At 37.6% G+C, this 26,886-nt stretch overlaps 1 protein-coding gene across 1 annotated transcript in view; it reads right to left on the bottom strand.

Annotated features, from left to right (window-relative positions):
• Cntnap2 (contactin associated protein 2) overlaps window positions 1-26,886 on the bottom strand; it is a 1,578,963-nt gene that overhangs the window by 668,807 nt on the left and 883,270 nt on the right. The window lies entirely within an intron of this gene.

The raw sequence follows: 26,886 nt of genomic DNA, 5'->3' as shown, positions 1-26,886 counted from the left end.
GGCAGAAATGAGGCCTCTGCAAGTGTCACATTAAGCTGTGTGGTGAATTTAGCCTTTGCTAGTACAAAACAAACAAAGAGGTTTCTGGGCTACACGTTGCTTGGATAAAAGCATAGACCCAGGATGGCTCCCAGAGCTGACGGTAAACTTACCACCGCCATGTTAGAAAGCTACAGTGGGCGGAGCCAGCACCCACAGCGCCTGTTTCAGTCTTAGAATGCTGCAGTTTAAAGCAATAAGTTCAAGGTAATATAAAAAATAAGCCACGTAAAGATGGCTATCACGCAGAGAATCTGGATTATGTTCTCTTTGATATTCAGAACTGAAGAAAAACATTTGATTGTAAAAGCTGTTGAGTTAAACAAATATGTATATTTTAAAGGTAGCTTGACTTCAAAATTTGGATGTAAGGATATGCTGCTTTGGAAAGGAGGCTCTGCTTTTGTTTCCACAGAAAGCAAGAGGCTATGGATTTGTTCCAGGTTAAGATACATCAGGTTTAACCAGCCAAGACACCCTGAAAGGTCTCTGATGACACCAAGGCCCAGATGATCCAACATCCAGAACTGTTTCAAGGCATCTGGCTCAGATGATACACCCTCATGGACTACTCCATAATCCTAAAATTTTCTTTGTGTCCCCATAAGATATAGCAACCCCCTCTAGCACGAAGTAGTAAGAGAAGCTAAGCCCAAATCCCCAAATATACCAAGCTGGCTTTGGAGATGTGTAAAAGTTAAAACCTTCCTTTAAAAAAAGAAAAGAAAAGAAAAGAAAAGAAAAGCAGAAGTGCTGTGGGATGGTCTGTATGTCAAATGTGTTGCTGTGATTGGTCAATAAATAAAACACTGATTGGCCAGTAGCCAGGCAGGAAGTATAGGTGGGACTAACAGAGAGGAGAATTGAGAGAACAGAAAGGTGGAGGGAGAAACTGCCAGCCGCCACCATGACAAGCAGAATGTAAAGATGCGGGCAAGCCACAAGCCACGTAGCAAGGTATAGATTTATAGAAATGGATTAATTTAAGATGTGAGAACTAGATAACTAGAAGCCTGAGCCATTAGGCTAAACAGTTTAAATAATATAAACATCTGTGTGTTTATTTTATAAGTGGGCTGTTGGATTGCCGAGGCTTGGCGGGACCTGGAGAGAAAACTCTCCAGCTACAACTGTGAGTAAAGCTGAGGTAACCCGTGCTTCAGGAAGGCAGCAATTCTAGGAAGGAGGTCGGCACTTTTCCACCAATGAAAGAGGGCACAGAAACAAGGTAGGATTCTTCTTTGAAACTAGTTTGCCTATAAATCTTATGCTCCAATACTCAGACAAATCCAGGGGTACATCTTCAAATATAATAAACATCTTGCTGTTGTGTTCCTTCCTTCTGCTAGTCAATATACTTAGCTCACTGATATCCAAACATATACTTTATATATGCATAAAATATATACCCACTACATACATATGTGCTATAAAGAGAAGTCAGCTGAGCAATATTTCCCAGAATATAAGTGACTCATAATAACAAGTTTACCTATCCTTAGCTCACCTGTCAAAACACCAGGAAGAGAAGCACATTCACTTTTGTTTAGTTCAAGTCTAAGTTAGGATTTCAAACTGTACTTTAAGCATTATATAATTTGAGTTGAACTCGTTACCTCAGATGCCTATTTCTCATCTATTATTACCAACATTTTTAGTCCAGTTCCCCAACCCTTAAATAGGTGTGCTTGCATCACCCCCTTCATTGCTTCATCATCCCATCAGTCACTAAGCCCTTTTTCTCTTGGCTGCTCTATCTGATGTAAGCCCCTTTCCCACGCTTCTCCTAATTCAGCTAATGTTTCTACCTACAAAAGACACATTAACTCCCATCTTCTTTTAGTAACCTTCCATTGATTTTAAGAAATACTCCAAATTTATTATTTGGCTTGAAAAATCCATCATGTTCTGCTTTCGATTTACTCAGAGGATTTCTTGATTCTCCCATGTCCCCTGAGGCTTCTGAGTATGAAACATTCTCTGTATTTTGACTTTTCTGTCCCCATTAATGAAATTACTTTTTTCCTGGCCATTTTTTCTCTGCTTGCAGAATTTTTGGGTATGATGAGTGTGTATTTCTCTCTTGTGTGTATTATACACATGTGCACAGTCTGTTGTGTGTATTATGGATACGTGTGTACATGTCTGTGTGGATACACCTATTTATGCATGTGTAAGGTAGAGGTCAAAGGTTGACTTTGGGTATCTCCCTTCATTTGCTCTCTCCCTTCTTTTTCGGAATACTGCCTCTCACTGATCCTAGAGCTCACTCTTTTGGCTAGACTGGATAACCCGTGAGTCCCAGGAATCTTTCTGTCTCTGCTCCCCTTCCCTTGTCACTACTGGCATTGTGTTTATGGTGTATACCATCATGCCTGCTTTGATGCGGGTGCTTGTGGTCCATACTCAGAGCCTAATATTTGGTCAACAAACTCTTTCTCCATTGAGCCATCTCCCTGGCCCCTGCTTACACCATTTTTACATTCAAAATTGCTTCCTCAACAACAACAACAACATAAATAACTTCCAGCTTTGAGATTTATTTGGGCTTTCAAATGTATTCATACATTTTATTTTCTATCCTCTGTCAAATTTTGAAATCTTTCATGATTTTTAGTCTCTAAATTTCCTTTTGATGGGCTTATTATGTGGAAGAAGAAGACTGGCGTTCCAAGATATATGCTCAATTAAAAAAAAATCTATTAAAGTACAGTTAAAATAATTAAAAACTGAGTCCTGACAGGGGTGAAACATTTTGAAGTCTCGTTTGTGTCATGGACAGAATTTCTGCTTTATTAAACTTAAGGGAACTTTGTGTCCTCTGAACCTGGGATGGTGTCCATAATTTAAAAGTCCCGTTTTATTCCTAAGTACATGAAAATGAATATAAATGGGATGAGTAGTTTGAATACAATATTTGGTAAGCATGGAATTAAGAGCCTGTATAGTGGGCATTTATTTTAACATGAATTGAAATTATCCAAGAAACCCTTTTGCTTTTGTGACCGTGTTACAGGAAGTCACTTGGATTGGCTCTCACTTGCCTGTGATGTTGACAGAGCAATGTTGCAGCTGCAGTGGTTTTGGTGGCTGAATAGCAAAAAAAATAATGATAAACTTAACCAAGCAAATCTTTTCTGTTTCTAGGGTTTTATAAATTATACTTTCTAAACTATGGGCATCAGGTAACTAAAATATCTAGTTTGTATTGCCACAGTCTTTCAGGTTCTGTACTAAAAATACACAGATCTAAAGGAGAGCAGCTTTTGGATGGAAGCCAGACACACTTATTTCTGTACTGAAAATGCACAGTTGGTTTTACCTCTGGTGGTAATCTGTCCTTGTCACACATTCATAGTTGTAGAGCATGACTGTGGTGCCGGTGAAGCTGTCTTAGGTTTCCATTGGCATGACAAAACACCATGACCAAAAGAAACTTGGGGAGGAAAGGGTTTACTCTGCCTTAAGCTTCCAGGTAATAGATCATCATCTAGGAAAGTCGAGGCAAGAACCAAATGCAGGTACCTGGAGGTGTGAACTGAAGTGGAAACCATAGAAAAGGGCTGCATATTGGCTTGCTCTCCTTGGCTTGCTCAGCCTGATTTCCTATACTACCCAGGACCACCTACTAGGGGTGGTATAACCCAGTGTGCTGGGTCCTCCCATATTAATCATCAATCAAAACAAATAACAAACAAACAAACAAATGCCTCAAAAGATTGCCAACAGGCCAATCTTGTTGGGATATTTTTTATTCGAAGTTTCTTCTTCTCATATGACTCTAGTTTGTGTCAAGTTGACACCATACTAGCCAGCACAAACCCCAAATGATGACAACTTATTAGATGCACAAATAACTGTGGTTTATTTGTATGCTCAGGTCAATCAAACTGTACCAGTAAATTAACACGGGAAAATTATGCCTTGTCCAGATACTGAAATAGAGTTGTGACCAAAACTAAACAAGAACACCTTGTTCTAGATATTTCAAAATTCTGATCTGAATAGGCTTTTAAACTTGAAAAATGAATAGAGTTGATTATATGTCTAAAAGTAAAAGGAGTTTTGTTATAAAAACTTTCATCCAAATCAAACCTACCTGAATATCATGTATATATATTTAACATTCTAAATGATCAATTTGTCTGTTTTTATAATTTTTCAACCTTGTTTTCATCTGTAGATATTTTACAAATTCTTATACCTTCAGATGTCATATTAAACATGAAAACCAAAATCACATGTTGTGTGTCTGTGCATTGTGTTTGTGTACATGTGCACCTGTGTGTGTGTGTGTGTGTGTGTGTGTGTGTGTGTGTGTGTGTGTGTGTGTGTCAGGGGGAAGGGGAGGTAAGTATGTGTATAAGAAAGCAGGTAAAGGCCAGGTATATAAGTGTATGTTTGACCTGGAGATCAGTTGAAATTATCTTCTTTGGTTCCTTTCCATCTTATTTTTTTTCTTTTTTCCATTTTCATGTGTATGTATTATATATATATATATATATATATATATATATATATATATATATCCTATTCAGATGTATGCATATGCATGCATGTGTGTTCATGTCAATGGACACCCAAAGTTATTATCAGAAATAATGCTTGATGGTTTTCCACCTTAGTCCCTGAGCGGGAGTCTCTCAATCAAACCCTGAGATTGCCTACAGGGCTAGTCTTGCTAGTCAGACTCATCCAGGATTTCTGTGGTATCTGGAGGTCTGTGCTCTAGTCCTCATGCTGAAAGCGCAAGCATTTCAATCATTGAGCCATCTCCTCAGCCCTCCTCCTCATTTATCGAGACAGGATCTCTCACTGAGCTCACAGATGTGGTTAGCCTGGCTGTCAGGACAAGCCTATGGAATCCTCCTATCTTCACTCCCTCCACTCAGTTCAGAGATAACAGATGTGTGATCATGCCTGACTTTTGTGTGGGTGCTGGAGATATGAGCAGAGTGATTATGTTTGCATGCCAAGAACTTTGCTGAATGAGCCTTCTCCCCAGTTCGAAAGATCATATTTCTGAAATTCGTATTTTGTCACATAATTGTATCCATTGCATGCTTTCAAAAGTGACCTAATAAGGTAAAATCTAAATTCTATAAAATTCCCACTATCATCCCAATTTGAATTAATGTGGGTATTGCTGCTGCTTTTCTATATAAGTCCTGTGTTCCAGGTGCCCAAAGTTAGGCAATTCTATACTGTGTAAATACAGTTTTCTGTGTGGTATTCCCTGGCCCAGATCCCAAAGTCTGACCTTTCCTTTATGTATCAGATCAAATGTTACTCCTTTGTCAGCTCTCCACTGAATACTCTGGGAAGCAAGTTATTCTTTCCTTTATACATAAAACAACTTTTATGTATCATTTTTATGGAATTTATTACAATGCATTGTAATTTTTTGTTGAGGCCCGTTTCCTCCTTCAGAGAATAAACTCTTGGTGCTTAGGGAGCCTGTTTTATGCCTCGCTATATCTTCCAAGTGCATTGTGTGCTGCAGGCCTCCAGTAGCTGCTCAGCAAGGACATAATTCAGTCTGGCACACACAGGAAGGCAGAATGATAGAGATGGAAAACTCCATCACTTGGCTTCAGCTGTGAATTTTAGGCACGGCCAATACTTTTGAATATCGAAGAGAAAAATCGCTTGATACAAACACCTGTATTTCCCTTTGAAATGTGCAAATGCTTGCATCCAACTATGACTTTACATCCCATCTTATTGCTGAGTAACGAATATACTAATTGTGTTGGTCTTGGGTCAGTGGAAGGAGATGGGATTTTACTTAGCAATGAAACAGTCATTTCTTTTCATAAATACATCTAGACCTTAAACATGTTGTGTGGAATTCATGGTCCAGAACTGAAACACTGAAGAGCTGTTGTCATAAACAGCATTATTAGTGATGAGGTGAACTTAGATTTTTTATTTATCATTCAAATTAGACTTATGAATCATTAAAAGTATTTCTAAATTTGGTGCAGACTTGCTGCATTAGGCGCTGATGGGTTCTTATTAGATGCTTCCCTCTGACTGTTTTCAGATGATCACTGAAATTTTAATTTAGTTGAAATTCTAAAATGCGGAGGTATTTGCTTTGACATGTTTAATCACTTTTCCATTTTAAGGCTAAAGATGAGAAATCACTGGGGAGATAGAGACTCGTCAGTCTGAGTGTGAAGAAATGAAAGATTTGCAAAAGCAATTCCACATAATTAGATTGTCATTTAGTGAAGGTGTTTTTATTACCTCTATAGACTAAGGGAGGGATATACGTTGTCATTCCCATCATTGACCTCATGGGAAATTATTGAAGCACTTTAAAATATTACGTAGTGGCCCACTATGTGCTACTAATCGAATCACTGATAATGAAAGCTTCTATAAGAAATGTAGAAAGCTGAATTAACATTTGATAAGTATCATCCCTTTTCTGATAGTTAAGCACATTCTGAGCCAAACAAAATAAAAATATATGGAAGTCATTCCTAATGCTCATCTATTCATGCATACATACATGTATCTGTGCCTGCCTTATAACTGGACTCTTAAAAACAAGTGGCCAGAGGCATGGACTGTACTTCTCAAAAGACTATATCCATAAAAAAGATAATAAAAAATGAAAATTTAGAAAACTCTTTCATGGTATTTAAAAACAACAACAACAACACATAGACATGCAGAAAACAGTGTAAGGAATTTAGGTTAGCTTTAAGGAGAAAATAATTTGAGGACCAGTGTATTTGAGGAAGTGTCACAGCCAAGGGAGTGGGAAGGAACATATGGCAAAGGCTGTGTGAAGGCCATTTACTGAGTAGTGCTGGCCTCTGTCCAGACCATCTATTGGTTTATTACCAGCCCAGTTTCTCCCTTTACAGAAGCTGCCTCCTCCTCATCCTTTCTTGTGTGATATTCACATCAAAATTGGATTTCAGGAAAGATGTGAAATTTCTTCCAGAAATATTTGCATTTTAACAGAGGTCAAAACCCCTGATCATCACTATGGGACAAAATCTTCTCAAGTGCTGTTATCTCTGGCATTAGTTACTCACACATGCTGTGAGTCTAGCAGGTGTGGAAGGAGGGCATTTTGGCCATTCAGAGGTGATGTTAGTAGGGCTATAACTGAATGTCAACCCTATTCTCAACTTCTTTAAAATACTTTATTTTATTTAGTTATTAGCAGGATACCTAAAATTCATCTTTGGAGACAGATACCATGGGAGCCAGGTGTGCTTATGACACAGTCTTTGAGAAGAAGGGGAGAAATAAGGCAACATCAAAACAAAACAGAGCTTCCTGAAGCTAAACCAACCTGCAGTTTACAGAGCTTTTCCTGTGATCTCCATATTGGGCACAGGGTCCTGTGATGTCAATGGTGATATGTTGTTTGATTATGCAAGAGTGAAAATAAATACCTAAACTTTTCTGGGGTAATGGCATAATTACTTCTATTGACAGTCTCTTCGAGGCTGGGGATATAGTTTGGAGTTAGAGGACTTGACTAACATGTGTGAGACCCTAGGTTCAATCCTCAATATTGTGGGGAAAAGCCTTTTAATAAAACTATCAGCCAATGATACATGATTGCATGGTACCACATTGCATATTAGACAGGTTATCAAAACTCTATGTATGGAGAAAAACTATCAGGGGTCATGCAAATTTAGGTGACAGGTCCCTAGCAGAGGAATGATTACTTTAATATATTTAATAATTTTCATTGAATTTTCCCTGGTGAAGAATTGAAAGCACCTGTGAATCTTGTTTAAGTGCCGGAAATGAAGGAAGGGTTCTTAGTGCTTTCTAGTCAATAACTCTAGGTGCTGAGTTCACAGTCATTGGGGTATGACTTTCTAGGCTTATTAATTGGCATAATATCACAATGGTTAGTTGGTGTGAAATCTACATTTCAACAGACAGAAGCACATCTATGACAATTTTAGTCAAACTAAATCATTGCCATTCATTTCAAAACATTTTATTTTATACTTTGCTTTATGATTCTGGGTAGGAGGCTCTGAAAATTGCATTTCCTACTAATAACTGTTGTTATATTTAAAAATATGAATACCAGTGTAAAACTACCAGGAATGAAGCAAAAGAAGGGACTTGTTCTCCCGTGGTTATTCTCCTATTCTCGTCCTTTAAACTATGTATTTACAATGGTTCCAGTAGCTGTTTGTTATCATTTCCAGAACTTTCTGTACTCTGAGGGGTGTCTGCATACACAAGCATTTTCTCATACTCAAAAGTCTGATCATAGCTTTGAGGACCCCTTTCCAGTCTCTTAATATATTAGCATTAGCCAGGCCACATTGCTCTCTCACTCTCTTAGTGGAGTCTTTTCTAAGTAATTTTTGTGATATTTATGCAAAATTTCCAAGTTACAAATACATGTTACAGATATTACATGTACTCTAAAATATGCATGATACATGTCTTAGTTACTGTTCTTCTGCTGTGAAGGGATGCCATAACCAAGGCAGCTTGTATATGAAAGCACTTATTTTTGGGTTTATTTATAGTTTCATACAATTACTCCATTATCATCATGGTGACAGGAGTCAAGCATGGCGCTGGAGCAATGGTTAGGAGTCTACATCTTGATCCTCAGGGAGTAGGTAGATAGATTGAAACTGAGCCTAGTATATACTTTTGAAACCTCAAAGCCCATCCCCAGTAACATACCTCCTCCAATAAGGTCACACCTCCTAATCCTTCCTAAATAGTCCACTAAATAGGAACCAAATATTCAGATATATGAGCCTATAGGGACCACTGTAACTCAAACTACCATAATATATATTATGCTTAATTATGTCTGATAATGTTGCCTGAATGAATATTATTTAAAAATTGTTATTCTTACATCTAGAGAAGACATTAAGATTTTTTTTATTATGAATATCGCATTCTATTAAATGTATCCTTACCAGCATTTTTGTCACCTATGAGGAAGTCTGGGTTCTTGTTCTGCAAGGACTCTTCCAAATTTTGCCCCAATTACTTCAGTCTGCCTTCCTCCCTCCCTCCTTCCCTCCCTCCCTCCCTCCCTCCCTCCCTCCCCTCCCTCCCTCCCTTCCTTCCTTTCTTTTATTTTTCCTTCCTTCCCTCCTTTCTTTCTAAAAAATGCAAACTGCCACATGCTTCACCACACAGTTGGATATGTCTTTAGTCAGGGAAGTTTAATTAATCTACATTTTACTGCACATGTACCTTCGGACCTGGGTTGGAGTTTCTAGTAGGGAAGGCATGTACTCATATGCCCTTAATAGAAGACAATCCCTCCTTTCCCAGGAAGGTTGTCCTCTTTTACTTATCACGAAGCATCAGAAGGGATGCACATGGGGCTGTAAGTGAAGAAAAGGACACCCACCTTGCTAGCTAAATCTTCATAACTAGACCTTAGTGATCAATGGGGTGACAGATGTCACAGCCAGATGACCCCCACATCTTACTTTATGTTGTTTTTTTTTTTTTCTTTATCTGTATTCTTTAGCCAGGTAAATGTACTTTTATATGCTAGGTGGATTATAAACCACAAAAATCAATTTCTTATAAGCTTGGAGGTTGAAGAGACCAAGGTCAAGACACCAGTGAATCTCATTTATGATGTGAGCCTCTTTCCTTATATATGGCTTTGTTCTCACATGTCAGAAGGGGAAGGAAGTCCCTCAAAGTTATCTTTGCGAAGCACACACATGAGGACTCTACCCTTACACATAATTACCTCTCAAATGTCACTTCTTTGTTTTTCTAATAAACTTTAGGTTAGGATACCACTATGTCATCAAGACCACTGTAGCTGTGTAACTTCAGTGGGCCTTGTGTGCCCTTTTAGCACAACGTCATAAGTAGAAACTTATGCAACTACTTACACTTTTTGAAGAGTCTGTTTCTCTCAAACAGCTTGGTACTATTTGAGAAAATTCTTGCGTCCTCATATTATTTCTATTACTGCATTCTAAAATCTTCCCTTCCATTACCTAACTGAATTATAAGTACACTTTAAAGCTCTGCTTAAATCACATATGTTCGATGAACTTTCAAGTGAGGCCCACTTGTTTGAAATATCTTGCTCTAAGCTTGGAAAGTCAGCATGGAGCAATGGCAAAGCCTGGGAATGAATGTCAAAGGCTCACTCTGCTCTCAACCATGTTGACATAAAGCCCCATAACCCTGGGCTGAGCTCATCACGTCTAAGCTTCCAAACTCTCAAATCTTACTCGAGCAAAATCCGATTTGTAAAGTTTATTTTGATTCCAATGTTTTATAACCTGAAAAATAGTTTAAGTAAAATGTTCATGTAAATATTTGTCTAGTGATGAAACATTACAAGCCTGATACTTTATTCTTAAGCAATAATATTTTTCTAAACTCATATAAGTTCAATATTCTTTTTTAAATTATACCCTGAGTTTTATTGTAGATTGCTTGAGGTATTTATTGTGTCCCCTTTATCTTTATGCTATCAAGATTTATTACATAATATAATTATAATAGGACTGTGGATGAACCAGATACCCTAATAATCCTTTCACAATTCATCTTGGAGTTTAGTCTTAGAAGCAAATACCGGTAACAACACCACCATGACATTTACCATGAAAAACCTGTGAGACAGGGGAGAGAGGAATAAAGGGAGGGAGAGAGGGAGGGAGAGGAGAGAGAGAGAGAGAGAGAGAGAGAGAGAGAGAGAGACAGAGAGACAGAGACAGAGACAGAGACAGAGACAGAGACAGAGACAGACAGAGAGAAACAGAGAGAGACAGAGAGACAGAGAGAGACAGAGTCTGATTGACAGATATTTAGATATAAGTTAGATTTGAACCTATGCATTAAAGATTTAGCACCTAAGTTCCAAATATTATAGCTTGTTATGGTTCCTCTTCTAATATCTAAAAGACTTCAGTTATTTAAGTGAGTGTGGGATAGGGACAGACTCAGTGAAATTGCTGTGTTTTTTTTTTCTGTCACAAAACTTATGAATATGACTAGATCAATAGCAAAGCTCCTCAGGCAGAGTCTGCTTCCTGTGTACATGCCACAATCTTTTCCACAAACTCTTTGCATCAAGTACTGACTATATCCAAGTTGTCATTAATCATTACATTCAAGATATACTTTGGGGGCCATAGGATATTACACTTCCTACTGTTTCCCACCAGCAGAGCGCAGGGCAGCAACAGTTCCTGAATGACTGCATGAGTGAAAAGGATGCCTAAGTGCATCCAACATTCAGAATTAACAGTTTGGGTCCTCAATTAGTACATGAAAGCCAAAGATGGGCCCAGCTGCTCTACCAAGCGCCAGGCTCTGAGAGCAACTGTTCAGCTGAGCTGGAGACATATTGGATAGTACATTTAAAAAAATCCCTAAAAGGAACCATCGTATTTGGATCAGCAAGCAGGACAGCCTGCCAAATCCATTCTGAAATGAAAGTTATGTTTTATGTGTTCATGGCTTTTTGTTTTGTTTTGTTTTGTTTTTACCCTTTAGCAAAAGCTTTCCACAAAATTGTTGGCAAAGAAACAAAATAAATTATGTTTACCCAGGTGAAAGCAGAGTAAAGGATGGAAAAACTAAACTTAGTAAATTAGACTTTTGCCTAAAATTCATACACAAAATGTAAGTATTTTAATTGTCATCTATAAGTGAAGTGATTCTAAGGGAGTACTTTGCCGGGGGAGGCATGGTATTAATTTTCTTCTGTTTGGCCATGTATAACTCACCATTTTGGGTGGTGGATAGTTGTGACTCCATTATCATTTTTTATCCACGTATTTCTCTCTTCTGTTTTTCTGGGCATAACTTTACAGAAGAGTCTTTCCATTCATACCTATCCATGTGCAAGACGCCTTTCACACGTCCTTGCATTTATCTCAACACTGGCAGCTTAGTGTTTTCTTTCCTCTTCCAATAATCCTGACTCTTCTTTGTTTTTCACTGGAATGGTTTGGGAGGAGAGCCACATTTTTGTTTCAGTACTACCTCAGCCACTATAGAGTCTGGGGAATTTGTGTGACCTTTCAGAGTTTCACCTGCCTATTTACAAAAGGATGGTCACACACATTTCACTTCAGTATTGGTTGGGACAATATGTCACATATATATAAAATAATCTAGCCCCCAATTCTCACAGAATGCCCTTATTAGATGTGAGCCCTGACCTTTCTCTCTAAACCTGTCTTGGCTGAGGTTCTATTTATTTTACTAACTCTTTCTAGATCTGTTTTTTGCTTCCTCCTTATATCACCTATCAGTCATCATTTCTAATATCTATGATCTGTTTTACTTATTATAGCGTTTCTCCAAATACTTAAATACCTTAATTTCCTTTTTACATTTACTGTTTTGAGCAAGTTGGCTGTGATTCCTCACATGGAATAGGGAGGAAGGGGTGAATAAGGTGTAGAAAAGTAACAAACATTAGTAATTGTAAGTATACATGGTCTTCCAGTTTTCAAGTACCATCAGCCTAGGTTTTCTCTAGACAGTGGAAATGGTCACTGTTGAGTTTAGAACTTGTAGCTCAAACTTGATTCTAACCCTTCCTTCACACTTACTCCAAATGCTCTACTTGACTAACATGTTTCAAAGCTCCTAGGTTCACCCAATCTCCGTATTAACCCTTCCATCTCTCTTATGCCAGCGACACCAAGAATACTGACTGGCTAAGAACAAAGGCCAGTATAGAAGGGGCTGTGGAAGTGGCTCGGGTGGTGATGTTCTTGTCATGCAAGCATGAGGACTCCAGTTCAGAGCTCCAGCATCCATGTCAAATCTAACCACGGTGGCACATGTCTGTGATTGCAGTACTGGGAAAGCAGGGGCAGGTAGATCCCCAAAACTCACTGAGTAGCCGGCTTAGCTAACTGTTTGAGCTCCAGATTCAGTGAGAGAACCTGTCTCAGAAACCAAGGTGCAAAGCAATCAAGAAAGATACCCAACCAATATTGACTTCTGGTCCCAGCATGCACACACTTATACATATATACACACAGGAGCAGGTGCGCATGTATGCATTGGACACACACACACACACACACACACACACACACAGAGAGAGAGAGAGAGAGAGAGAGAGAGAGAGAGAGAGAGAGAGAGAGAGAGAGAACACACACACATACACAGAGAGAGAGAGAGAGAGAGAGAGAACACACACACATACACAGAGAGAGAGAGAGAGAGAGAGAGAGAGAGAGAGAATCAAAACAAATTTACAGATCAGTAAATGAAATAAAGCTAGGGGTGGAGAGGCTGGCCTCTGTTGGGCATCCATGAAGTGGGGTCATAAGCAGCAGTGTGAAAGAAGGCACTGGAGAGCAATGGGGGAGGAAGAATGAGCATGACAAGGATCTTCTTGATACAGAGGAGGCCACTCTATTAAGGGACACAGAGCTGGCTCTTGTTCTTTCTACATTACATACTCAGCAGTCTCCCCTTTTCTCTTCTTCTGAGCTTTTAGGAGCATGTCAGGAAAGTCACAGACACAGCCGTAAGCTCTTTTTCTGATGTAAAATGGTATGTTTCTCTTACTGTTGCTTTTGATATAGATTTTAAAATATAATTTTATTATAGTTCATTAAATTTTCTTAGCACCCTGATCTAATATTTAAGATCAAATATTTTGGTCATTTATATAATATTGGTTGCTTCCTGCCAAGCTCCCACCAAAGCACATGTTTTGTTTGTGCTAATTATCAATAACAATTAAAGAATAAAGCAATACTGAAGCAACATCCAAGAGAGGTCAGAAACTTGTCAAATTAGAGCCTGGATCCTGGAGATAAAACCTGCTGCTCTAATTTAGAATAATGCATAGGTGTGTGTGTTAGCCTGGGGAGCAATCTTGTAAGGTCACTTCTGACACACTGCAGAAAAATCCACAGAGTTTTTTCATTGTTTTGAACTGAAAAAAGAAATTCCATAAGGAAGAGTCACATGTAAATAAAGGGATGTGTGAGTGTGAAGATTTCAGCGATGTTTTTCATCAAAACAGGTACTAATAAGTCGAGAAAAAAAGGAGATAGGGTTATAATAGAACAACAAAATGATAAGGGGATTAAAAAGCTGTCCATGGACCTAAAGCAACCTCAGAAATCAGCTTGGTTAAAGTAATAACTTGTTGGTTGCTGTAGGAGAATACAGTGATATGAGGAGAGTAGCATGAGTCCTTCCCTACAGTGTGCTTAGCTTTTGGCATATGTTGGGACATTCCCTTAGGCCATGTGCTCAGCTTCCACAATGACATCTGGCACAAAGGAAAACTAGGGTGAAAAGATAGGAGGGATCCTGCCATCTCTTGTGTGGGGATATTTGGCCTCCATCATATCATACATCGGTATCAGGCCTCCTAGTACTGACTAGCAAAGATATCTGTAGATATCACCAAATACACTGTGAGGTTCATAGTCATCCCTAGTTGAGAACCATTGTTTTAAGGGACTCATCTCTAGTAATTTCTTCTCCCCAGTTCTTTGTGTTAATTGCCATGATCTAATTAAGAGTAAGAAAGAAATTTATAAAACAGAAATTTGTTATATTTTTTAACATAATAACAATGCTTCAATATTTTTTAAGAGGAGATGAAAAAATCCAATGCTTTCTCCAAGTTCTGGATGAGCTATAGTTCTGACTTGTTTAATGTCATATTGTCTTACTGGCTCAATCTTCTCTATTGTAAGTCATTCAAACATGATAAATGGAGACATGATAACATTCAATTAAAAGAGAATTGATGGATTTTAAAGGTTTATTTCATTAAAGATTAGAGGTTTATTTTTTAAGTATGTACACACCTACCCACACATTTACATAGTGCCTATGAGACATGGAACATTGTTGGGAAGTCACTGGCTCAGGAGCTCACATATTCAGGAAATGCAATAATGACAACACTGGATATCCTATATAATAAATTGTGGAGTAATTATAAAGTACTTCCATGTGGCAGAACAATAGATGCAGAACACCCTTTTTCCCTTCTGTTTCCTACAGGAAGTATTCCTTATAGAGACTAGGAAGCTGTGGATTACCTTCATCAAGTGGTTTATGGACAAACCATTGGCTGTGTATGCCCATGACACTGATTATCCTACATAAAACAAGATCAAGTACCTTTGGGTGGGGAAAGGTGGAATGCTTACCTGACAGTAAACCTAAAGATATCAAACAGATTTGAATGGTCCATTCTCGAATTACATTGTAAAGACATTGGGGGAAACGCTAGAGAATATAGTGCCTCTCCTCCCACCACCATCACTGAAGAAAGATTGTCAGAAATACAGTCAGGGCATGCTATGTGTCCCATGAGCCTCTAGGATAAATGTGCTAGCATCTGGGTGGAAGAATGGAGAAGGCCGTACTCCCAGAGGGCACGCAATATGCTACTAGGAGGTTATATTGAAGTTTGTTTATTGCCAAGTTACCTAAACAATAATGTTATTGCCTGGAGTTACTGAATAAAGACAGTCATAGGCAACATTGTTTGACTATCTAGCAGTAACATCCTTCCTGACAAGGCAAGTCAGACGAGGCTCTCACAAGAATAGATAGTCATTTTAGTCAACTGTACAACTGACTAGAAATCCAGGGCTTGTTGACATGGGGAAAAAAAGAGCCATCTGATTCCCTTGTCTAATTCAGGGTCTGTCATAGCCAATGCTTTCTGGAGCCTGAGAAAGAGAATAAAGCTAAATAAATTTTAATCGTGAATAGTTGTGTGTGTGTGTGTGTGTGTGTGTGTGTGTGTGTGTGTGTGTGTGTGTGTTCTGTGTGAAAACAAAATGAAATACAAAGGGAATGGAACTAATTTCAAGGTCTTACTTCATGTTATGTTCTTGGAGAATATTTGTTGGCCAAGGTGCACATGCCTTTATTTTATTTATAAAATAGTGTAGCCAGTACAGCTCTAGGCTTTAATGTCTTTGAAAGAAAAACACCACCAACAAAATGCTCTTCTTTGTATATAAGTCTCAAATTAGAATTCAGGTCCTCATCAATCCCAATCCTGCAGTTAAGCAATCATTTCCTTTCAGAAACCAGTTCATTATTTTTACAAAGACTTTGGTCCCTATAATTTGATGATAACAATGGATTATCAAGTTATACTTTACAACAACTTGGCATTAGTGTGTTACAATAGTGAATAATCAGGACATTTGGAAGCAGGCTACTTGGAAGACATGGCACTAGACTTAGAAATGGACAGACAAAAAATGTTCAGGGTTATTGTCTTTAAGTGGAGGAGATAAAGACTAGCTAAATAGCTCATACAATGGAATAAATTCAGGGAGTGAAAATATGAGCAAATAAAAACTTTAGAAGGATCAGTACGAGACAAGTGTTCAGGCTTTCCTGAAGGATGCAGAGACTTGGGGAACCATGGAAGGTTGTTGAAGGGTAGCATTATGGGATAGAAATAGTCATTTTGAAATCTTAGTTATGTGGGAGGAGAAGAATGGCCTTGCTTAGGGAAGAGGAGAGAAAAAAGTAGACTGAAGCTATCCAAGAGTAAATCCGACATAGAGCAAAGATGGAAGTTCTGATTGTCCATTTTCTGATGGACATGCTCAGATGAGTACCAGTTAGTGGGATATAGGATGGAGGAGTTTGCAATTTAATACTGCATTTGCAGTAGAACAATGGAAACTAATTATTCAAGAGCTAAAGTGCTGTACTAGAGCATGGCAGATTCTTCTCTGGGGTTTAGAGATAAGCATGATACTAAAAAACTGGACTTTGAAACATGACCAGGAGTTTCCAAGATGCTATACAGAGGGAGGATTTTCTGAAATACAATGAAAAGAGATAAGAACATATAACACAAACTAGGAGAAGCTAGAAGCCGGGGAAAGAGATGGCTCAGCAGCTCAGAGCGTTTGCTGCTCTTGCCAAGGATTTAAGTTCATTTCCTGCATCCATGTCCATTTGCTTACAACCACCCCACGTATAGCTTTCAGGAGTCCACCACTCTCTTCTGGCTTCCATGGCACCCTCACTCATGTATGCACACAGAGAAACATATACATACATTAAAACAAACAAAACAGGAAGAGGGCCAAGGCCTCTGTATGGACTCAGACTATACATATTCTTCTAAAACAGGCTGCAAAGATTAAATTCACCCATTCAGTGATGAGGAGTTGTAAAAAAATTTTTCACCGAATTTTGAACATATAGACTAGAATGATGTGGGAGAGGATTAAGAATGATAAATTAGGATAGGTTGAGAGTCTTCTGTGAGAATCCCAGGGAGACAGAATGAGGTCATCTCAGCTGTTGGATGTTGTATTTAACAGAGGTTTCAGATGTCACAGACCATAATACCCAATCCTGGGTGAGTGTCAACCAGTATGTTGAGTGGGTGTGAGAGTCAGGACCACACAGCAAGGAAAAATGATGACTTTAGATGCACATTTTCTGAAACTTCAGACTCTCAACAGCTGGAGAGCTCAGGTAGGTGACTCATCTCTGTGCCTACTTCTTTCTTGATGAGTCTTTCTGGTCTTTCTCCCGTAGCATCATTGAGAGACTTAAATGACTAAATAGTATCTGCACATTGTCTTTGTTTAAACACTGCCTGGAACAGAGGAGGAACTCAATCAGTACCAACCAGGACCCATGCTCATAGCTACAATGCCATAAGAAATAGGCCAATGAATGAAAAACCAATCATTCTTTTGGTAATTAAGCTGGCCTTGATTATCCTTTCAAGCAATGAATTTCTGAGTTAGGGAAGGAGATGATGGATAGGCAAGGCACTTCAAAACACTTCTGGTAATTGTTAAATCATTACATATGCCAGGCAAAGATGGAGGGCAAAATTAGATTTTTCTCTCACAGCTTTGAACTTGGGTAATTAGAAGAATGATTTTACCATTGATATCAGTGAGTTACAAAGATTTCTCAATAGTACCTGACCTCAAGGTTATTGGAGCTTTAAGTTGGATAATTAATGTAAGGGACAGTGATAGGCAAAGTATAATCTGTCAAGAGAATTATCTATTAACATAGACTTCATCATTGTCTTCATGATGGGAGATACATCTGCATAGACAAAGAGCCTCATTTTCTCCAACATTTCACTGCCTTAGAAGAGAGATAATTCAGCAGGGAAGCTCAATGGAGGAGTCAGCTAAGAGCAGCAACTAGATTTTCAAGACACTCTTGTTTTTACCTGATTGTTCACAGAGACTTCTGTTTTCAGATGAGGTAGGCATCTTTTAGTGTTTCTGGTTCCACAACATGTAAAGTGTTATAGGTGTGAAAATCCCTGCTGCTGGATCTGGGATACAATGCCATCCATGTTAATTAAGTCTAAGAGCTTGAGGGATTGGGTACATTCTTATACTTTTCCATTTCTATTACACCTCGCCCTAATAAACCACATGTTGTGAATGCTTAGGTTTGCATATGCCAATAAGTGGTAGGAGTCTGCTGATAGAGAGGACAGGAGAAAGCAGGGTATTTCATGGAGCATCCCAAAAAGGGTTGACCAAAGCATTCTAGAGTTTGAGATGGCAAAAATCCATGTTAAAATAAGCCACTGATATTCGTGGTCAATAGTGTTTTGCTATCTAGGCTTAAGTCTGTAGTGTGAGGGTTAAACATATCATGGCAAGGAATGAGAGATGGTGGCAAAGCACACCTGGGACTCAGAGGTGAGCAGTGCTCCAGTGTCCAGGCAAGGGAACTTGAGAAGAGTCTTTATAAGAGTAACAAGACCCAGCTTCTACACAGAGGCTCTTCATTTAGTAGGCAGCTTCTGAATGGATCCCAGAGAGACTCAGAGTGCTAAAAAATAGCCCTGAAGAGCATATATTAATAGATAAAGTAGATGTAAAATGCAGGCTCTCAGCATCTTTCAGGAAATGTCAGATGCTAATAAGTGTTATAGCAATGATATGAACTGAATTTTAATTGTGGAAACTGGATCATGAAGAGTGAGTGGGAAAATAGCATTTGGAGAAGAAAAGAAGACTCAGAAGCAGTGCAGAGGTTTGGTAACCATACAAAGGGTCCTTGCTTAGGCTAGAAAGGCTTCCAGGGAAAGATGTCAGAATGACAGGACACATGAAATTGAATCATAGTTCAAGGTAGAGCCAGACACATACCCAGTTCCTGCCACCATGCTTGCCCAAAGTAGCTGCTTTCTAAGGAAGATTATGTGGCTTACCATCTCCAACATATTTTCCCCAAATTAATGTTTATAAACAGAGGAAGTATATTTAGGAAATTGTATACATCCAAGTAAGTATACCATCATAGTCATTCAGAAAATCACTCTTTCACAGATTTTCATCAATTTCTGGGTTCCCCAGTCTTTTAACCAGATCAATAGGAAACCCTCACCCCAAACAGGCCCATTTCCACAAGTTAATGTCACATACCAATAGATTTCCAATTAATCCACATGCTTTACACAAAGGTAGGAGATCATAGATACACATAACACATGGTCAGAATTTCCTGGTCAAGTCAGTTCTCCTGCATCATCCCTTATCTTGAGGTTAATTAGGAGACTGGAGCATGGGCAAAGGGAAGTTCCTGCCCCAAAGACTCTGCTATGTTCCTTCTGACTGTGAAAATCAATAACTACAAAAATAAAAAAACATACCTGCTCACTATAATTTGCTAACCATCTCTAAGTTACTCAAGGACAAAATAGCGAAACTCGACTAAGATGTCTTGCTTTGGTATAGGTCTACATTGTTTGAGTTCATGATTGCTAATCTCATTTGGAAAAAAAATCAGCTTTTACGTTTTAAAATAATTTTATTAATTGAGAATTTCATAGATTGCATTTTGATCATATTCAATTCCCTCCCTGCACTCTTCCTAGATTCACCCCTCATTCATACCCACCTGATTTTGTGTACTATTTTTTTTAAATACATTGAATCCAATTAGTGCTGCCTATATGCTTTGGGATATATGGCCATACACAGGAGCATGGTAGACCTACCAAGGGCCATATCCTTAAAAAACAAACAAAAAACATAAAAAACTAACTTTTCTTCTTCCTACTGCCATCAATGAGCAATACTTCCTAAGCTGATCAACACAAAGACCCACAACTGGCCAAGGGTGAGAGAAAGAGACTTTGGAGTGGATTGCATAGCCCTAAGTGGGAACATATACAATACATCCCTCAAGGATCAAGGATCATCTCAGAAGAGAGGGTGGAAAGCCTGTGCAAGCCATAGGTGTGATGACTACAATGAAGCAGAGATTTCCAGATAGAACAGGGCAGTGGAACACATAATTTCCCAGCTGTTTTAGTAGCATACACAAAATCGTGCAAATGCAAGCCAGACAAAATGTCAGTTCATTGCTTTTAAGGAATGAAGAGAAGGGCATGGTCTCAGCAAATTTAATTTTCTTTGATGCCTTCTCCCATTTGTATTTGGTTTTTCTTATTTTTGAAGATCTTCAGCTACATACTTATATATATTAACTTCTATGCTTTTGGACATTCATTCTTATCCTCCCAGTTTTCCTAGTCATATAGTATTTGTTTGACTTTGTTTAGTTATGTTCACACTAAACTGAAACTTTTACAACATGACCTAGTTAAAGCCAGCCATTTCCCCTCCATTTCCCCCACTGGAGTTATGTTTTTGTTCTTTTTGCAATTTAAAAACTTATACATGAAATTATGTTTTATTTACCATCTCTGCAAAAGGAAAATAATTATTCTACAAATCCTATACAAATTAGAATGGGAAGACAACCTGGGGTGTGATTATAACTTGAATAATCCCCTTTGCTTTGTAAAGAATAAGTCAATGGCTAATATCATGAAACTCCCTGAGCTTTTTCCCTCCTTTTTTTCTCATCTTGGGATATAATTACATCTATTTTGAAAAACATACCAGCATGCACTGAAGTATAATTAAAAGTAAATTTCTATGCAGCTAGCATGACGGCAGCACAGGCACAGTGGGAGTCCAGACATACAGAAAGGCAGTGTGGGGAAGCTGGCCAGGAGCTAGAGACCATTCGCTCAAATCCTTTTTACTTGGTGCCTTGCGGCTCTCACAGCAAGTCTGTTTGTGAAGTGGGGAGACTCAAATCAACTTTATGGTGGATATGTCCAAATACATCTACAATTATATCTATAGGCCTATGTATACATCCATGTGCTAATTACAGCACAGTGAGCCATGCATTAACCTTCACCTGGCCTGGATCTCTCTATGTAGCTCATGCTGGTCTCAAATTTGTGATACTTTTGATTGACATTACAAGCATGTGCCATGTTTGACTTTAGAAGTCATATTTTTAAAACATTTAGTAACTATGGTTTAAAGTTGAATTATGTAACCAAGTATAAGTTATTAATTTCCCATTCACTTTGATATAAAACACTCTCATATAAATCATTTGAAATGTGTGAAATACTTACTAGTGCTACATTTAAAGCTTATTTATTACAGTTTTAAATTTTTAATTAAAATATAATTACATTACTTCCCATTTCCCTTTCTTTACTCCAACTCTACCCATGCCCCCCTTAAATTCATGGTCTTTTTTTCTTTATTATTGTCGTATACACAATAAATATATAAACATACTCTGCTGAATCCTTTTAGTATTGCTTGCATCTACATGGTTTTAGGGCTGACAACTTGGTACTGCATAACCCATTAGGTTATGGATCATCCTTGAGAAAGACTAATTCTCCCTCTACATTATTTTAAATCATATTTTATTTACTTATATGTGTATATATGTACACATACATGCCATGGTATGCATATGGAAGTTAGAGGACAAATTGTAGGATTCTGTTCTTTTTCTCCACTATATGCGTATTGAGGTTGCCAGGATCGGCAGCAGGTGCTATACCTCTGAGCAATCTCACTGGCCCTACTATTTTAATTTTTTTGGGTGTTAAAATTTTCTTAGGGAATGGTGAAGCTTGAAGTCATAGGACTGAAAATCCATCCACAGTAAAAAAATTAAACAGAAAAACTATTTTATGAGAGACATCTGAACGTTGGAAACTAATCTTTAATGTAGAAAGAAATTCTAATGGGTTGGCTACCTCTTAAAACGTTCACAAAAACGAAGGAAAGGATGTCTCACTGCTTGATTGTGCCATGATTGGTCCCCAATGTACATTCTCAGATTGCTCTGGGACCTTGTCAGCACTCCTCAGCTGCTCTCAGGCACACACCAAAGAATAAACCCTCTATTCTGTCTACAATGTACCCAGATGGAACTCGAAGGTTTCCAAAGAAATTTTACTAAGAAAGACAAGTAAATGAAACAGGGCCACAAAAAGGTGTTCTCAGGAGAATGAAATACAAACAAAGGTCATGCTTGCAGAACTCAGATTTCTGAAGCAGTTTCAATTCTGAACTATCATTCTGTAATTGAAACAAAAATCTACATGAACAGAACAAGGAACCTTGCATACTGGGGCTCAACCAAACAGCTGGTCTAGAGCAGAGAATATGCAGAATGACTTTTCTGAAAGACTTCCTTTACTCACACATAGGGATTAACTTTTTTAAAAATAATAGATAAGAAAAGTCATTAACAGAAATCATACTTACTTTATATATATGTTCTGGCAAATCATATTTCATGACTTTATTAATATAGGACACCACAGCTGATTTCTTACTATTCTAAGAATTTGTTCACATTTGGTTTCAAAACACTGAGGTATTTTGAATACAAAAAAACTTATTTCAGATGATTGGTAAGTCTAAAAGACTATATATTAATAGTTTTTTATTTCATCTTATTTTTTGCTATCCATATAAATTTTTAGTACTATGCCTAAGCAATACATCTAACTGTCCAAAAGGAAAAAAATAGTAAAGAACTGTAGAGACTTCAAGCTTTTAAACATTCCAACTCTTCCAATTATGTGACAGATGGGTAGGTCTGTGTTCTAAGTGTACTAAGGGAATGTAATCATTGTAGTGGGTCATGGAAATTATTTTAATGGGAAAATGAAAAGAAAAGAAGTGTCAAAAATAATTATAGCATATTTGAAATATCAAGATTAATTTCATTTCGTGAAACATTGCATCAGTAGATATTGTATGTGACATCAGATACTATTATTACTATGCTTTGACCCAAACTATTTGGAACACACAAATCATTGGGTCCACCTAATCTAGAGCTCTGAATATGAAAGGCAAAATTAAAAGATTCCCCACAGGGAACAGATGTTGTCCCATAGGCATTTTTTTAGCAGATCCCCTCCCCCATTCTTACCATTTGTTCCTAAAATTATAGCACAAATATGCATCCACATGTCAGTGAATACTACGTTTATTTTTTAAAGAAATATAGTGGACAGATTTTCTAAAATTGACTTTGAAACTTAGAAAATGTGTCCATGGAAAGATAATCTGAAAATTTGAGGTCACACAGAGTTTGCCTAAATTTACATATTGAGTGTTTTGCCAAGGACTACCATGAACAAAGAGAAGTCATCACGACTTGGAGAAAAAGGTGCAAGAAGAATGTGAGCCATATAGATTATCCTCTTCGCTGTAAGAATCATTTTAAATCAATACTCCAGAGCTGTATTGTAAACGACAGAACAAAAAGGGTTTGAATCAACTGGTTACCTTCACCCTGAAAATAGAACATATTAACTAAAATCAGAAAGAAGTTACAAGCATACAGCAATATCTGAAAAACTCTGAATTGACCTCTCAGTGCCCTGCTCTGTATGTGTCCAACAAAATGCTATTGGTAGGTATTTTTCTCTTATAGATTTCTTGTATTTAAAAACTGTTTGCAACCAAAGGTATTTTGAAAACAAAGCACAGTGAATTGATATTTTTTTGAATTCTCATGCTGTTAATAGTAGAAATAATGTGATACATGTATAGTACCTTTGCTAAACCAAACAACAGGGCTTTGGGCTCTCTTCTCAGTGTTCCGGCATACAGCCAGTAATTTGTATACTTAATTGAATTTGGTAATATTTGATGAATTGTATTCTATGAAACTGATCTGAAAAAAACAAGAGTGAACATTTTAAGTTTTAAAAGTATTTTCTTTTGATTTTGAATGTGTGTTTTTATGTGTGTATGTATTCTTGTGTGTGAGTTTGTATGTGAGTGGTCACAGTCATGTATATGTACATGGAGTTCATATGTCAATGTCAAGTGTCTTCTTTAATTGTTCCCTGTCTAGTATTTTGGGAAAAAAATCTTCCACCACACCAGAATCTTGCCATTTGGCCACACTGGTTGGCCAGCTAGCCTTAAGGATCCTCTTGTTCTGTTCCCCCAGCACTGTCATTAAGGGCACAGTCCACCATCAAACCTAGCTTTTGTATGAGTACTTGGAATCTAATCTCAGTTCTTCATGCTTTCATGGCAAGCATTTTACCATTAGCTGGATGCAATGTGTTTTTAATGGCTATTTTTCTGTTTACAGACACTTGCTTTTCTAAAATGTGTATAATAACAATGTGACCTTCATTCTTAGTACATGCATAGGGAAAAGTACATATTTGAAATATTCCATTGAGTTGAGAGTAAGGCTTTAAAATATTCAGATATCATATCAGTTTCCTTCAAGCTACACACCTTTTGGCTAAATTTCAAATACTCTAACATCCGTTTTTCTATCTTTAAGAAAAACTATTAAGGCTAATTGCCTGAATTTACAAAAAAAAAATCAGTTATTGTCCTGTGGATGAATATTTATTTACACATTGTTTAAACTTAATTCTTTTGTTGAGTCTTTGTTTTTTTAACATTGCTTAAGTTAGATAGTGTCTTAGAGACCCAAGTTAGACAAAATCATATGAACAACTTTAGTAATTACTGCGTTGAAGATATTATTATTATTTTAGACACAATGACTTGGTTACATGGAAACACATGAGCAAGTTAGTTTTCTTACATAGTGCCAAGAGGGAGGACTACATGCTAACAATTTTATGTGTTTAGCCATTAAAAAAGAGCCTTTAATCCTGGCAGTAGATTGCTTTTCAACTGTATAAATCATTTATGTATATTTGTTTTGTCTTATTCTGGGCCTCTAGACATTTCTTGTTTACTCTGAATCTCTTTGGCAGAGCTTACCAGAGAAGAAAATGATTTAAAAAATTGGTTGATTAATCATTTTAACTGAATGTGAAGAAAAAATTAAAAATAATAATACAAAATCAGAGCACAGGAAAAGGGTGTCTTGGCAATTAGATAATCCACAAGCAGCTTTTTAGAACAATTATCAGATGAACAGGTGAAGTCCACAGAGCTTGACATTCCGGATAAACAGAGTCCATTGTATGAGGCGATAGGCTCTTTTAGCAGAATATCTGACTAAGAGCTAGCTTTAGGAGTAAGTCTTGAGCTTGAGAACTGATGGATGATCTCATTCTATATGCTGTGAATGTGTTGCTCTGATTGGTTGATAAATAAAATGCTGATTGACCAGTAGCCAGGCAGGAAGTATAGGTGGTATAAGCAGACAATGAAAATTCTGGGAAGAGGAAGCCTGAGTTGGGAGATGACATCTTGTCATCCAGGGAGCGGCATGTAATGGCACACTGGTAAAGCCACGGAAAACATGGTGACATAGATTAACAGAAATGGGCTGAGTTTAAATGTAGGAGCTAGTCAGTGGTAGGCCTGAGCTAATGGCCAAGCAGTTTTAATTAATATAAGCCTCTGTGTGTTTACTTGGGTCTGATTGGCTGTGGTCCAGGTGGAACATAGAAAAGCTTCAGCTACAGAGAATCATTCCTGGAATATCTCTCTTCCAGAAGATAGGGAAGCTCAAGGTACAGGAAGACTATGTATGGCTTCAGCCCTGCAGGAGCTTGAAGCCTAGAAAAGGGATGAAGATATGAGATGAACAAAGTAATTCAGTGTGTTAGAAAGGGTGTCAGGTGTCTGCCAAAAACTTACAGAATGGTCATGTTCTATTCCAAAATGTAAAGGGAGTTAAGCACCTGGTTTATCTGCCACGACCTCCTCTCTTTGTAATTGGTGTATCTGTACTAAGTGCTCCATAAATGCTACTCTCTTGTCTCCAAACCAGTATCTGAATTGTTATTTGCAAGTTAAACATCACTGTTTTCTCTGTGCTTTGAATGCAATATGGACAGCTGCTTCATGCCCTGCTGCCATCATGGAGGTACTCTCAGATCATTAGCTAAGACAGATCTTCTATCTCTGTTACTTTTCCTTGGTATTTTGTATACCACAGAACATGTAACTATTGATCCTATTTCAAGGAATAACTAGAGAAACTTGGTTAAAAATGTTATTTATCACTATTCCAACTTGCACCTAGTTTTTCTTGGTTAATAACATCTCACTTTTCAGTGTCATCTTTCCTAATACCATATCAATCTAAGAATATTCCAGGACTGATAAATCTCAATTTACTGCGTATCCTAAACTTCATCTTATGACATCATAACAATGCCCTTTTAAAACAATGCCAAGTGCATCTTCCCTCAGTAGACATATATACTTTGCTATTCTGTCTTGTATTTACCACTTGCTTACTTTCCCCCTAACAATTAGAACATGTCTAGGAGATTGAGGCAGTTAACCATTACTTTAAACTGATAATTAAATTAATAAAATCTTATAACTACTAGTAAAAGCTATTTGAATGCTTTTGAGGTCAAAATAAATCAAATACTGTCATGTCACTACAAACATTATTTGTTTTACATATAAAATATGTGTGATGAGGAATAGCTATTTCTCCACTAAATATGATAAGGCATCTAGAAGAATTAGAAGATTCACATGGCATAATTCAAAGTCAACCAGCTTTCTTCCTTGCCCACACCCTAAACTCTGCATTTCTCTAGTACAATAAAGTAAGAGT

Source organism: Peromyscus californicus, unplaced genomic scaffold, assembly GCF_007827085.1.
Source record: "Peromyscus californicus insignis strain IS unplaced genomic scaffold, ASM782708v3 Scaffold_6__1_contigs__length_162567912, whole genome shotgun sequence".
In the NCBI taxonomy this organism is placed as follows: Eukaryota; Metazoa; Chordata; class Mammalia; order Rodentia; family Cricetidae; genus Peromyscus; species Peromyscus californicus.
This window is presented reverse-complemented; position numbering and strand designations above follow the sequence as displayed.